This window comes from Schistocerca americana, chromosome 7, assembly GCF_021461395.2.
Source record: "Schistocerca americana isolate TAMUIC-IGC-003095 chromosome 7, iqSchAmer2.1, whole genome shotgun sequence".
NCBI classification, from domain to species: domain Eukaryota; kingdom Metazoa; phylum Arthropoda; class Insecta; order Orthoptera; family Acrididae; genus Schistocerca; species Schistocerca americana.
The window spans coordinates 604,238,272-604,255,310 of NC_060125.1; positions in this window are offsets into that span (position 1 = coordinate 604,238,272).

The window sequence follows — 17,039 nt, forward strand, 5'->3', positions numbered from 1 at the left end:
TTAGTGTATTCATCTCTTGGTCTCCCTCTACGATTTTTACCCTCCACGCTGCCCTCCAATACTAAATTGGTGATCCCTTGATGCCTCAGAACATGTCCTACCAACCGATCCCTTCTTCTGGTCAAGTTGTGCCACAAACTTCTCTTCTCCCCAATCCTATTCAATACTTCCCCATTAGTTATGTGATCTACCCATCTAATCTTCAGCATTCTTCTGTAGCACCACATTTCGAAAGCTTCTATTCTCTTCTTGTCCAAACTATTTATCGTCCATGTTTCACTTCCATACATGGCTACACTCCATACGAATACTTTCAGAAATGACTTCCTGACACTTAAATCTATACTGGATGTTAACAAATTTCTCTTCTTCAGAAACGCTTTCTTTGCCATTGCCAGCCTACATTTTATATCCTCTCTACTTCTACCATCATCAGTTATTTTGCTCCCCAAATAGCAAAACTCCTTTACTACTTTAAGTGTCTCATTTCCTAATCTAATACCCTCAACATCACCCGACTTAATTCGACTACATTCCATTATCTTCGTTTTGCTTTTGTTGATGTTCATCTTATATCCTCCCTTCAAGACACCATCCATTCCGTTCAACTGCTCTTCCAAGTCCTTTGCTGTCTCTGACAGAATTACAATGTCATCGGCGAACCTCAAAGTTTTTATTTCTTCTCCATGGACTTTAATACCTACTCCGAATTTTTCTTTTGTTTCCTTTACTGCTTGCTCAATATACAGATTGAACAACATCGGGGAGAGGCTTCAACCCTGTCTTACTCCCTTCCCTACCACTGCTTCCCTTTCATGTCCCTCGACTCTTATAACTGCCATCTGGTTTCTGTACAAATTGTAAATAGTCTTTCGCTCCCTGTGTTTTACCCCTGCCACCTTTAGAATTTGAAAGAGAGTATTCCAGTCAACATTGTCAAAAGCTTTCTCTAAGTCTACAAATGCTAGAAACGTAGGTTTGCCTTTCCTTAATCTTTCTTCTAAGATAAGTCGTAAGGTCAGTATTGCCTCACGTGTTCCAGTGTTTCTACGGAATCCAAACTGATCTTCCCCGAGGTTGGCTTCTACTAGTTTTTCCATTCGTCTGTAAAGAATTCGTGTTAGTATTTTGCAGCTGTGACTTATTAAGCTGATAGTTCGGTAATTTTCACATCTGTCAACACCTGCTTTCTTTGGGATTGGAATTATTATATTCTTCTTGAAGTCTGAGGGTATTTCGCCTGTTTCATACATCTTGCTCACCAGATGGTAGAGTTTTGTCAGGACTGGCTCTCCCACGGCCGTCAGTAGTTCCAATGGAATATTGTCTACTCCGGGGGCCTTGTTTCGACTCAGGTCTTTCAGTGCTCTGTCAAACTCTTCACGCAGTATCATATCTCCCATTTCATCTTCATCTACATCCTCTTCCATTTCCATAATATTGTCCTCAAGTACATCGCCCTTGTATAGACCCTCTATATACTCCTTCCACCTTTCTGCTTTCCCTTCTTTGCTTAGAACTGGGTTTCCATCTGAGCTCTTGATATTCATACAAGTCGTTCTCTTATCTCCAAAGGACTCTTTAATTTTCCTGTAGGCGGTATCTATCTTACCCCTAGTGAGATAGGCCTCTACATCCTTACATTTGTCCTCTAGCCATCCCTGCTTAGCCATTTTGCACTTCCTGTCGATCTCATTTTTGAGACGTTTGTATTCCTTTTTGCCTGTTTCACTTACTGCATTTTTATATTTTCTCCTTTCATCAATTAATTTCAATATTTCTTCTGTTACCCAAGGATTTCTACTAGCCCTCGTCTTTTTACCTACTTGATCCTCTGCTGCCTTCACTACTTCGTCCCTCAAAGCTACCCATTCTTCTTCTACTGTATTTATTTCCCCCATTCCTGTCAATTGCTCCCTTATGCTCTCCCTGAATCTCTCTTCCACACAGGCTAGCCACCCATGGACATGGTGTCTTTTTTCAGGATAGATTACAAGTAGTAGGCTGAAGGTGTTGGTCTTTGACAGCAGAGTTCTCTCAGTCTCCAGTCACCCATTACCTCCCAGAGTCCCACCTCCAAGCCACAAAAGAGTACTCCCCTCGTGACTCAGTACTACCTATGACTCTAGCAACTGAATCATATTCTCTGCCAGAGTTTTGACTACCTCCTGTCATGTCCTGAAATGAGGATTATCCTGTCCACTATCCATCCCACACCTCTCACAATGATATTTTGCTGCCCATCACAATGGTATTCTGCTACCCACCACACCTATGCAACATCCTTGTCCATTTCTACTCCACCCCAGCTCCAAGCCCCTTATGGCTCATATCTCTGTAAGAGAACTATCCCTGCAAGAGAGCTAGATGCAAGACCTGTCCCATACATCCTCCCATCAACAAGTCCAGTTACAAGCATCACTTGTCTCCTCAAAGGCATGGCAATCTGTGAAAGCAGTCTGTGATCTACAAATCATTGTGCTGCTTTCCATGTGGGCATCACAACCAACAAGCTGCCTGCCCGCATTAATAACTACTGACAAACTGTGGCCAAGAGTCAGGTGGACCTCCCTGTTGCTGAACATGCTGCCCAACAGTATGTTCCTCATCTCAATGACTGTTTCACAGCCTGCATCATGTGGATCCTTCCTACCAACACCAGAGTTACACAGGTGGGAACTCTCCCTGTAAAATATATTCCTACACTCTCGTAATCCCTCTGGTCTCAATCTTCATTAGCTCCTGTACTTTATCCACCTATACACTTCCCTACTCTCACTCCAGCACTACACAGACTTCTACTCCAGCAATGCACCTACAGTCTTTTTTCCCCTTCTCTACTTCTCTCCTTTTCTGCTCCCCCCTCTCCCCCCCCCCCCCCCCTTACGTCTCTCCTCTGTCTAACCTCCCAACTGCACCTAGCTGCCCTACTCTGTCCCCAACATGTCCCTGCATGCTCCCACAAGCAGCACTTTACTGTCCCTCACCCCTATCCCCCTATCCCTCCCTGACCCTACTCCAGCCATCTCCTTACCCCCACCACCCAGAGTGCTTCTCCCATCACGCACAGTTGCTCGCAGTTTGGCCTTGGTGGCCAGAGACAGTGGTCTTGTGAGTGTGATTTGTGCTTGCATGAGGCGTGTGTGTGTGTGTGTGTGTGTGTGTGTGTGTGTGTGTGTGTGTGTGTGTTCAGCTTACTATTAGGTTTACTGATGTATGTTTGACATTTTAAGTTGTCCTTAATCTATAGGCCTAAAAATCTTTTTTCTGTTGTGGGTGGGGTTTCAGAACTATATATTTTCATACTGGACATAAATATCTTGGGTTTTGACTGAAAATTCTGTGAAGGTGGTTTTCTTTGTGTTTACAATCATGTTATTTCTGTCAAACCAATCATCCAATACTATAGTTACAACTTTACCACACAGATACAATCTGATGTATCACTCATGTGTCAACAAAAAATTCAAAACATTAGGAAGTCGTTTCTGAAAGTATCTGTATGGAGTGTAGCGATGTATGGAAGTGAAACATGGACAATAAATAGTTTAGACAAGAAGAGAATAGAAGCTTTCGAAATGTGGTGCTACAGAAGAATGCTGAAGATTAGATGGGTAGATCACATAACTAATGAGGAGGTATTGAATAAAATTGGGGAGAAGAGGAGCTTGTGGCACAACTTGACTAGAAGAAGAGATCGGTTGGTAGGACATGTTCTGAGACATCAAGGGATCACCAATTTAGTATTGGAGGGCAGCGTGGAGGGTAAAAATCATAGAGGGAGTCCAAGAGATGAATACACTAAGCAGATTCAGAAGGATGTAGGCTGCAGTAGGTACTGGGAGATGAAGAAGCTTGCACAGGATAGAGTAGCATGGAGAGCTGCATCAAACCAGTCTCAGGACTGAAGACCACAACAATAGCAACATTAAAATAAAACAAATGTGTTCTTTGTTTGTAAAATGTAACATCCTTGATATATGCAAATTGGACAGATGTGAGCATACCAGACATGGAATGCATCTAAATTATGAAGGAAAATACTTTGTGTGTAAAATGACAAATGAAATCATTGCAAACAGGGAGAGAGTGAACAGCAAAATTCCATGTACCGGTATGGGACCAGTCTCAGCAGCAGAAGAAGCAGCATCATCAAAAGCAACAGAATCATCAATGGCAGAACAACAGCTGAAACATCAACACACGCAGCAGAAACTGTTGTCCATCCTACATGCAACGGAAAGCAAACCCAATATTTTTTATGGTGAGTAACATGAGAGAAAAGGATTTGTTGCATGAAACATCTCTCTTGTGTGTTCAATATGAGTCTTCCACACCTCAAGCAATACTATCAACTAGGGTACTGGAAAAAGCCACTCCTAACAAATATCATGCAAATGCAGGTGTGATCAAAAACCAAACTTTGTCTTTATTCCAGCAAAATATATGTAGTCTCAAGAATGAAATAGACCAATTACTAATAAATTTAAAAGACAGATCTGAAAGTGAGCCTGATATACTGTGTTTCTCAGAACATCATGTTATGAGTGGAATCCATATGCTACAAATTGGGACCTTTAGTTTATCCGCACATTGCTGTAGATCTATTATGAGAAAAGGTGGAGTTGTAATATCTGTAAAAAACAATGTAGTGTATAAATTTCTAGATTTAAGCCAATACTGTGATTAACAGAATTTTGAGGTGTGTGGCATTGAATTAACAGCAGACAGTGCAACAGTTATTGTACTGGCTATTTACAGGGCACCTGCTGGAAATCTGAATCTATTTCTGAGACAAACAGAATCACTTCTGTCCCACCTATGTAGGAAAGCTAAATCAACCATTGTTATGGGTGACTTCAATGTGGACTTCTTAACAGAAAATAGAAACAAAACAGACTTTGAGCAACTAATGTACCGTTACAGCTTAGTACCAGTGGTGGAGACTCCAACTGGAGTAACAGCCAGTTCAAGCACTTTAATAGATAATGTATTTGTAGATAAGGATATTTACAATAATTTAACTCGGAAAAATATTAGAAATGGCCTCTCTGATCGTGCAGGGTAATTCCTCACTCTAAACCAAATAAATGTACAAAGTAAAGAAAATTTCATGTGGAAGAACTTTATGATTATAAACTAATACACCATTGAAAGCTTTAATAGCAATTACTGCTAGTGGACTGGACTACTGTGTATGCTGCAATTGATGTTAACTCAAAATTTAATATATTTGTCAATGAAGTTACAAGTCTTTTTGAAGAAACATTTCCAAAAAAAGTCAGTGAGAGGAAACCTGTTAAAATCTGGAAACAAGCCTTGGCTTAATAAGGGTATCAACATTACTTGTAAAACCAGAAGAGAACTATACACAGCAGCCAAGAGATCAAATGATCCCAGTAGGAGTATGCACTATAACATTACTTGTAAAACAAGAAGAGAACTATACACAGCAGCCAAGAGATCAAATGATCCCAGTAGGACTATGCACTATAACATTACTTGTAAAACAAGAAGAGAACTATACACAGCAGCCAAGAGATCAAATGATCCCAGTAGGAGTATGCACTATAAATGCACTATAAACTCTACAATAAAGTTCTGAATAACACCATACAATCAGCAAAGAACATGTGCCTGAAGACTGAAATTGATTACTTGAGCAATAAAGTAAAAAATTTTGTAAAGAAGTAAATAAGAGAAAATGCAGTTCATAATGAAAATATCCAAATAAAAACTGAGGGTCATCTTGTTAGCAATCCAAAAATAGTTGCAGACACATTAAACAAATATTTTTTAACAGTACCAGAAAAAATAGGTTTACAAGGCTCCATGAACCAGGTCATCAATCTTTTGAAAGCCAGAGTACCTAGCTCAGTACATCACATGAAGGTAACAACAGACACTGTTCAAGAAATTGAAAGAGTTATTACATCTCTGAAAAGTAAAAACTCTACCGAGATTGACAATATTTCGAATAAATTATTAAAATACTGCTGCAGACATGTAAGTAAAGTCCTTTGCCATATTTTTGATGCATCACTTAAGCAAGGAATAGTTCCTGAGAGGCTTAAGTATGCAGTTATAAAACTGCTGTATAAGAAGGGAGATAACACAGATGCTGCTAACTATTGGCCAGTATCACTACTGACAAGTTTTTCAAAGGTTTTTGTGAAACTAATGCATGCCAAGATAGTTAAGCATCTCAGGGATCAAAATATCCTCAGCAAAAGTCAGTTTGGATTTCAGAAAGGTTTGTCAACAGAAGATGCAATATTTGCATTTGCTGGCAAAGTTTTGGAATCTATCAACAAAAAACTAAAGGTGGTTGGGGTTTTTTGTGACCTAACAAAAGCGTTTGACCATCTCAGTTACCAGATTATTTTACAAAAAGATGCTCACCTTGGTATAAGTGGTTCATCAGGGAAATGGCTTGACTCATACCTGTCAAACAGGAAACAGAAAGTTGTAGTAGATAGTCAAAATGGAGTCCCATTATCTTCATAATGGGGTACCATCACATGTGGAGTGCCCCAAGGCTCAGTTCTGGGCCTCCCACTTTTTTTATCTTTATAAATGATCTGCCTCTCTGTACGGAACATTGTAGACTCATCATATTTGCTGATGACACTACACTACTTATCGATAATTCAGTAGATTAACTTGATGAAACAGCTAATAAAGTTTTAAGTGAAACAGTGAACTGGTTTAGTATTAATGGCCTTTTTTTAAATTACACTAAAACAAACTATATTCAGTTCCACACAACATTCAAAGATGAAGAAATAGTAGTAGAAATAGGTGATCATGTGATAACTAGGTTGGATACCTGAAAATACCCTAGCCTGAATACTGACAGCAAACTGAACTGGTCAAACCACATCCTGAATCTATGCAAAAGATTGAGTTCAGCAACTTACACATTGTTTCTTCTTATAGAAGTATGGAAACCATGAAGTCAGCTCATTATGGTTATTTTCATGCCATTATGGCATATGGAATTATGTTTTGGGGTAATCTGTCACTGGCTAAAAAAGTACCGTGTGCACAGAAAAGAGTCATAAGGATAATGTGTGGAGTCCATCCTAGTGCCACATGCAGGAATCTTTTTAAGAAACTTGGAACCCTTACATCCACTGCACAATGTATATCTCCTTGATGTGCTTCATAAGGAAAGAAAAACTATTTTTAAACTGAATAGTGAGTATCATAGACATGAGATGAGAAGAAAACGTGAGATCCATGGCTGTAAGATTTTTAACACCCTCCCTTCAAGAATTACATGTTTGGTAGAATATGAGCTCTTGTTTAAAAAATCTGTAAGGTAGTTCCTATTACAAGGATCATTCTATACAATAGAAGAGTTCCTGAACTACAATGTTTAGGATTTCTTGTATTGTTAAATGCAAATATGTGCCCAAATCTACATTTGTAATCCTGACTATTGTTTATTGTAAACACATATTTTGGAATATTTATTTTCTGTAACACTTATTTTTTGTAATATTTATTTATCTCTCAAAATTGATTTTCTGTAGTAGAACCTAAGTTACTGTTTACTGTAATATGAAATAATTTTGTTTTGTTTTTACGTGCTACCATAGATTTCTGACACGTTCCATATCCTGTGATACTGTCACAACATGGATCACCAGAACAAGAAATAAATAAATAAAAATAAATCTGCACCTTCAGCTATTGCATCTTGGAGCTCATGGTCATTGTTGTTAGGGAGGATACTGGCATCATTTGCAAAGAGCATACTAGTACTGTCACTGAAGCACAATGATAAGTCATTTATGAAAAGAAGAAACAGAACTGATCCAGGTATTGAACACTAGAGCACACTTTGTGCTATATTGCCATAATCCGAGTAGTAAGTTTCAATATGTCCTTGGTCATTTAGTTTTATTGCATCTTTCTGATTGTGTTTTGAGGTATGAGCTGAACCAGTTCGGAGGGATGCCAATAGGACTACACTTTGTTTAGCAGGATTTTGTGGTCTATAAAATCAAATGTCTTTGACAAATCTAGGAAGATCCCAACTGTGTTTTGTTCTTTGTCTAGAGCATCTGGTGTGGAGTTGGATATTTATTCTTCCTGAAACCATGCCAAGCATCAGAGAGGATCTATCCATAAAGAAACATCAAAATTCATTGAATTAATAAAAGAATACAGTTTCCAATTAAATTTTTCAGAACCAACGAGGTAAATGCTCTGTCAGCTACATGTATTGACAATATTTGAACGAATAATGTTTTGAACATGTACATAAATTTTGTTTAGATTTACGAATTTCCGATCATTCAGCACTATTCATCGAGTTGCCCACATAAAGTAAGGCAGTTCTGTGTAAAAAGGTCTATGTAAAATGAAACTTTAATCAGGAAAACATGATTTCATTTCATGACAAACTCAATGAGACAGAATGGCACTTTGATAAAAATATTTCAAGCACTGCAAATTTTGAAGCATTCTTAAGTAGATTTTAAATGTTTTCAATTAAATATTTCCACCTAAAAGTGTTTTAATAAAGCAAAAAACAAACTGAAATGGATCACTAAAGGTGCTAAGAAAAGGCTACATAATGAACTAAGATACAATAAAAATACTGACTTTGTTGAATATGTTACACAACACAAAATTACATTTAAGAAAGTTGTCAAGAAGCAAAGCAAATGGCAAATAATAGTTTAAGACATGACAATAAATCAAAGGCTGTGTAGACAACTGTGAAATCTGAATTAAGTATTAAAGCATGAAATTTGTAAAATAAAGCTTGAAGATAAGGTTATTGTGAATCCAGCTCAAATTTCAGAATGCTTCAATGAATTCTTAATTAATGTCATGAAATCAGATGTCAGTGTTGCAGATTATGACAACAAATTACATTAACACTGAAAAACAAATATTCACCATATAGCGGAGATTATGTGTCACAGATATGCATAACAAAAAGACTCTCACAATTATAGCTTCATCAACAATAAACACACACACACACACACACACACAAATGCAGCTCACACAGACGACTGCAGTCTCAGGCAACTAAAACCACACTGGTATCAATTGCCTGAGGCTGCAGTCATGTGTGTGTGTGCGTGGTGTGTGTGTGTGTGTGTGTGTGTGTGTGTGTGTGTGTGTGTGTGTGTGTGTGTGTTTGTGTGTATGCACATGCACACACGCACATATGTATGTCTATTGTTGACGAAGGCCTTGACGGCTGAAAGCTATAATTGTCAGAGTCTTTTGGTTGTGCCTATCTGTGACTCAGCATCTCCGCTATATGCTGAGTAGCAGCTTTCCTTCTCATTATATTGTTACATCCCATCCTGGATTTTCCACTGTTTGAAAACAAAAATTTTTCTGGTTGGAATGGAATACCCATAAAAGTTCTCAAATTTGTGCATAAAATAATAGGACACCCACTATCCTACTAATAAACTAGCCTTTTGAACATGGATGTTTCCCAGACATGATAAAGTATGCAGAAGTAAAACCACTGTTCAAAAAAGGGTATGGATATGGGAAATTATCATCCCATATCTCTTCTCCCAGTCCTGTCAAAAGTATTCAGAAAAGCTGCTGCCATCCAGATTCAAAATGTTATTGAAAAATATGAGATTGTTTTGAAAACTCAGTTTGGCTTCCAATGTGGAAAAAGCACTATAGATGCGATAAACAAGTTTGTTGATAAGATTAGCACATCATTAGACAATAAGAATAAAGTCACCGGGATCTTTTGTGATCTCATAAAAGTATTTGACTCAGTAAATCATGCACTTCTTATCCACAAACTTGACAGGTGTGGAATTAGGGGTAGTGCTTTACAGTGACTTACTTCACACCTGTGCAATAGGAAAAAAAGGATGGTTGTATCTACAAATACAGCAAATGACTTTCCCAAATGGAAGACAGTAACACAAAGTGCCCCTCAAGGTACTATCCTAGGAACTATTTTGTTTCTATTCTATGTTAATGACCTATCAATAAATATAACTGCTCCATCCATCTTATTTACAGACACCACAACTGTGTTGATTGAAGAACAAGAACCAGAAACTATTCCTATCAGCACCATCAATACAATAGATCATTTAGAAACTTAGTTTTGTCTCAATGGGTTAACCCTAAACATCCCAAAGACCCATGTGGTCCAGTTCAGAAGAAAACAGCCAACATCCCAGAAAACTGAAATAAATCACAAAAATTAAAATCTAGAAGAAATGGGCAATGTGAAATTTTTAGGATTAAACCTAGACAAGAATTTAAATTGGAATAAACTTGTTGAATATCTATTAAATCAACTATGTAGCTTTGCCCGCCCCCCCCTCTCCCCCCCATGAACCATGGACCTTGCCATTGACGGGGAGGCTGTGTGCCTCAAGGATACACATAGCCGTACCGTAGGTGCAACCACAATGGAGGGGTATCTGTTGAGAGGCCAGACAAACATGTGGTTCCTGAAGAGGGGCAGCAGCCTTTCCAGTAGTTGCAGGGGCAACAGTCTGGATGATTGACCGATCTGGCCTTGTAACACTAACCAAAACGACCTTGCTATGCTGGTACTGCGAACGGCTGAAAGCAAGGGGAAACTACAGCTGTAATTTTTCCCTAGAGCATTCAGCTTTACTGTATGGTTAAATGACGATGGCGTCCTCTTGGGTAAAATATTCCAGAGGTAAAATAGTCCCTAATTTGGATTTCCGGGCGGGGACTACTCAGCAGGATGTCGTTATCAGGAGAAAGAAAACTGGCATTCTACAGATTGGAGTGTGTAATGTCAGATCCCTTAATCGGGCAGGTAGGTCAGAAAATTTAAAAAAGGAACTGGATAGGTATTCAGTGGCAGGAAGAACAAGACATCTGGCCAGGTGAATACAGGGTTATAAATACAAAATCGAATAGGGGTAATGCTGGAGTAGGTTTAATAATGAATAAAAAAATAGGAGTGCGGGTAAGCTACTACAAACAGCATAGTGAACGCATTATTGTGGCCAAGATAGACACAAAGCCCACGCCTACCACAGTAGTACAAGTTTATATGCCAACTAGCTCTGCAGATGACGAAGAGAGTGATGAAATGTATGATGAAATAAAAGAAATTATTCAGATAGTGAAGGGAGACGAAAATTTAATAGTCATGGGTGACTGGAATTTGATAGTAGGAAAAGGAAGAGAAGGAAACGTAGTAGGTGAATATGGAATGGAGGTAAGAAATGAAAGAGGAAGCCATCTGATAGAATTTTGCATAGAGCATAACTTAATCATAGCTATCACTTGGTTCAAGAATCATGAAAGAAGGCTGTATAAATGGAAGAGGCCTGGAGATACTGGAAGGTTTCAGATAGTTTATATAATGGTAAGACAGAGATTTAGGAACCAAGTTTTAGATTGTAAGACATTTCCAGGAGCAGATGTGGACTCTGACCACAATCTATTGGTTATGAACTTAGATTAAAACTGAAGAAACTGCAAAAAGGTGGGAATTTAAGGAGATGGAACCTGGATAAACTGACAGAACCAGAGGTTGTAGAGAGTTTCAGGGAGAGCACAAGGGAACAATTGACAGGAATGGGGAAAAGAAATACAGTAGAAGAATAATGGGTAGCTTTGAAGGATGAGTCTGGTTGGGAATAGAAGGATACAATCATTTTATGCCCACCCCTGATACTGAGTCTTGCCCAATTTCACCTGCAGCTTCAATTTGTTTCTTGTCAACTGTGACAAATACACCACCTGCACTTTCCATTTGCCTATCCTTTTGATACACATTTAAATTTTCCACAAAAATATCAATGCTATCAGTTTCAGGTTTCAATGAGCTTTCTGCATCATGTGAGCTTCACTGCTTTTCAGGAGTACTTCAACCCCTGGCATTTTGTTGTGAATGCTTCGGAAGTTTACCATAAGGTTTTTAATACTCTCACCTGTGTAAGGCATTTCTTTTGATCTGACACTGATACTTCGGGGTTTCTTACAGCTATCATTATGTGGATTGGATGGAAAGTAGTCTAATCTAAAAAAAACCTTGTGTGAACTGCGCACACAGTCAGCTCCCTGAGTTGAGCCTCTATTGTGTAGTGCACAGCTGACCTAATTAGGGGAACCCTACAGTTCTCAACCCTATGGCACAAGTCCAGGAAGTCACAGCCTAGCTTGTCACAGAACCTTCAAAGTCTCTAGTTGAGACCTTCCACTTGACTCAGAACCAAAGGGCCACAATCAATTCTGGGGACAATGCTGCAAATTGTGAGCTTCATGGAAAACCCCATGCACAGGACTGGTTTTCTCAACTTTTTCTGCCAGTCACTGGAATGACCCAGAATGACCTCAGAGCCCAGATTGCAGGCACCATTTGTTCCAAAATGCACCACAGTCTGCAGCTGGCTGCACCCTGTTCCCTCAATGGCTGCTGGAATAGCCTCTTCAATGGGCTGAATGAGACCCCCAGGCATACACACTGAGTGCACCTGGTGTCCTTTCCTGTCCCCTACTGCCATTTCCCTACGGGGTACCATTATTCGCCATACCTTTGAACTGCCGACAATTAATCGAACCCTACCCTTTTATATTTGCCTTCTCCTGATGCAGGACAAAACAGGTTTTCCCAAAACAGGGTGCACTAGCTGATCTGTACATCATCCAAACTCAACTTGACCCAACTCTCTTCAAATAAAAATAGAATAATTCCAACAAATCTTTCGTTAAGGTAACCTTCAGCGCAGTTGGGTAATGGAATGCTTATTCAATCTTCAGCAAAGTTTATACAATGCAAAATATTACATATTCCTCAGTCAAATCCATCACCTCAGACAAATGCTGAAAAAAAGAAAGATACTCTGTCTGTGCTCCCTTACAAGGATAAGAAATACCATGTTTTACATAAACATTGTCAGTGGGGCAACTGAATTAAACACAAAATTGTAATTAAATTTCAAAACACTTAACTTTTCCTTTTTCTGCAACTGTTATTTTGAAAGCTTTTCTTTTCAGTACTAATTATATTTCTAGTTATGATCCAATAACACTATTATTAATGGCAAACAAATAATACACAACATTTAAGATGTTTTTTTTTCATTTCCTGAAAAAAATACCATTTGGCTCTTATACCGTTTCCCACAACCATTCCTTAGTTATTTAACAATCTACTTTTAAACATGCTTGTCTGCCACTCATTGATTCCTCTTGAGGTTAAGCAGCAATCTGTTCTATTTCATATTGTTGTCTTGTTTGTATGAAAGTTTCTTTACAGTATACTAAACTGTCAGAAATGCACCTAGATGTAATAATGATTACACACATAGCTCATAAATGCTCCTGTGGAGTAGGCTCCTGATTCTGAAATCTTTCTAGTAGCAGCAAGGAAATTGCTGCTTTTTAAGGTTTCATTATTTTTCCAATGTATTTAGTCAGTTTATTTGTTTATCTATGTCTGAAACAAATAAAGAGTACATCTTGAAATACAATTGCAGTTACAATAAATTTGAACTGGTCACATTCACTGCCCTGCAAGATGAATGGCCTTGTCATTACTGTAGGTATTATCATCCACAGTCCCCTCCTCCAACTCAGCCTGTGGCATAATGAGACGTGTTCAGATTCTGGACTTTAACGCAATCATGTGCCTCATTCCTTACATTGAATAACCTCACTTCATGTTAGCTCTGTGTCAAGATACTCTGTTTCTCAATGGGTAGAATTTTCCGGTGTTTCAAGTAGGAGATTATAAGCAACCTTAATGAATTTATGCATGCCTGAAGATTGGAACAAGCAATCAGATATATCCCAGCAACAATGGAAGAAACATAAAATTTGTGCATCTTCTACTATCACAATCAAACTGTTGAGTATTCTACATTTGAGACAAATTCATGTTGACAGCACACACAACATTTGCAAAATTAATATTAGACACTTTGATTTTATTGTTTATCATTAGTTCATAGACTTTCCATCAGTGATACGAAATAGTCATTGAATTTAGTGATCAATGATTTCAGTGTTTGTTTGTTTCTGCTACAGTTGTCTTCTGTGAGCTGAATTTAATTTCTGTCAGTTTTTTTTTATTTCGTTGTTGTTTGCATTCTAATTGTCTATCATCTTTGCCTTATTCTTAAAGTAAACTTTATTTCTTTTTTGTACATAGTGCATGCTTTTTGGATTTTTAATAACAGGCTGGAGGAAATTGTTCCACATCCCTGAGAGTTCGTCTTTACGGGATCTACAGAACACAATGAAGAAATGAATGTATGACTGCCAAAGTTATAGTAAAGCAAATGACAAGGTATTTCACTGTAGGCTACTATCTCATAATTTTTCAGTGTGGTGGTGGCAGCCTACCTGCTGGGCGAGCAGCTTGAACTGGTTGTCTGGCCCGGCAGCCTGCTCAGCGAGGAACTGGAGGGGCACGGCACGTAGGAAGTCGGCGAGCACGTGATGGTTGGCCATCTCAAAGGTGAGTGCCTGCAGCAGCCGCAGGCCCAACTCGCGGGCCTCGGGGCTCCACGATTCGCTCACCTGCAGTGATGGCAGCAGCTCCTGCCGGCACTCCTTCTGTGAGGGTCACAAAAATAGTGAAGCGTTGACCTCTGTGTTCTTTATGTCATTAGAAGTACTCGATCTATAATAAATTGATTGCTTCAAATGGAAGACCCTTTTTAGATGATTTCCTAAATCTTCACATTGGTTCTAATGTAACATAACAGGCACTTTCAGCTACAACATAAAATTTCTTGAAACTTTCCATCTCTTTTTATAACTTTTCTTTTTTACTTACATTTAATCTATCAGCTTTCATTGTGTAAGTTAAGTTTTGCATTTGGTTTCCTGTTAATAATTATTCCCAAAATTAATATTCACTGGAAGTTAGGTCCATCTCTTACTCTTTGCAGGGACATAACAAGTTTTCTGAGGCATATAGTAACTCCCATTAACTAATCCCATTGATACAGGAGTGCTGCTCAACTTATTGTTCAACACCTTCTTTAAAAAGAATTTTGAAGCAACTGAGGTATGTCATGCTGATTTACCATGTCAAAATACTGTGATAATGGTAACTTATTTCATCTAATAGGTGATGTTTTAGTTATTATTACTCAATCAAAACACCAACAACTTTTGAAATATTTCACCTTGGCTAAATACAATTACAGACTTACAATTGAAAATGCAAAAGCAATCATCTGATATACATATCAACCACATTCTGTTGAATTTTTATATTGCAGTTTTGTAGCAATTTGCATTCTCATTTCTACCCCTTGTCAGTTCAATTCATTCAATATATTATGTTGTGGATTGGCAAGACAGCCAATCCACTATGAGAGGAAGCCGAAAGGCATTCATTTTAGATCACGCAGGCTGGTGTGAGGTCTGGAACAGGTCAAGGAAATGAGACTAACAAAAAACGTATGTAGCTGCTGGAATACTTAACTTTAATCCATAATTGGTGAACATCGCTCTTGACGGTACATGTTTTACAGCATCAATAGTAACTGGTAATGGCGCCTTGCTAGGTCGTAGCAAATGACGTAGCTGAAGGCTGTGCTAACTATTGTCTCGGCACATGAGAGCGTAATTTGTCAGTGAACCATCGCTAGCAAAGTCGGCTGTACAACTGGGGCGAGTGCTAGGAAGACTCTCTAGACCTGCCGTGTGGCGGCGCTCGGTCTGCAAACACCGATAGTGGCAACACGCGGGTCCGACGTATACTAACGGACCGCGGCCGATTTAAAGGCTACCACCTAGCAAGTGTGGTGTCTGGCGGTGACACCACATATTATGAACATGATTTTCAATTGACCAGAACTGACAGTCTATGGCAGTCTCCCACTTCTGTTTTGAGCCACTGAATCGTGCTTAGAATGGAGCTTCAGTGTAATTTAAAATTGTATAAAGAATAATCAGATTTAAAACACATTGTGTAATTTTGACACCACATGTCACCATTATGAAATTAGCTACTTCACCTGAGGGCAGCAGTTTTTTAGTTGGTTTTGGCAGTTACTAGCAGAGCAACAGAGCAAAGGGCAGAGTTCTGACTGCTTCAGTTAATACAGACTTTCTTTGTCTTTGGGTATTCAAGTGGGGTGGCTATATTGAAATGGAGCAGATGCAACAAACATTACATAATGCTTTTGTTTGTTATCCAACTATTCACTATGTGGGAACTGTAACTTGGTACATGGATTCTCCAGTTCCAATTGGCAGCAGCAGTCAGGAAACTTTGTGTTGTAGTGATTTACAGAGGTTTGTTGCCAATTGTGTAGCATACTAGTAGCTGGTGTTGTCTGTTTCATTGTCCATAATGTCATCTGTTTTGTTGCTGAGCTACACTGTCATTCTTCCTTGTTTGTCATGCTATTTTCATCATCATCATCATCATCTTCTTCTTTTTTTTTTTTTTAAAAAAAAGAATGTGTAACAATGCAGTTGCTGACCCATCACAGGTGTTACCTTCTACTCCAGTTCAGAAAAGGAAGCCAATTATCAGAGTTCAAAGAAGCTCAAAACACAGGTTTGTGTTACCTGCATTGCATACTTGCAGTGACTGCATGGAAGCAGAGCTTTATACCCCCCAGACCCCACCTCTCCCCACAGCAAATCCTATCCACTCTCCCTCCATCCCTCACTAGTGAGATGCCAAGTTGTGATTTGTGAGTAGTATAATTGTAACGCCGGAAATGCATATCCTTCTATTTCCATCTATTGAACTATAGATTTTTCTTTATTTTGTTACCTGAAGATATGACATTTCTGTGTCTTTATACATTGTAATTGTTTTACTATTTGTATATTTATGGATTTATGTCGATGTATAATTGGTTTGTTTTGTAAATACTATTTGTATTTTTATGCTGGGTCTTGCCTAGGGAAAACTATGCTATCGAACGAATACATCGATAGCTCGTGTCGAGAACCAAAGTGTTTATGATCTTTGAGAGTGTGAAATCGGCCGCGTGGAGCGCGGGCAGAGGGGAGTCTGGCTGGAGTAGGGCGGTGGAGAGGTGTGTTGTGTGACGCCCCCGCGA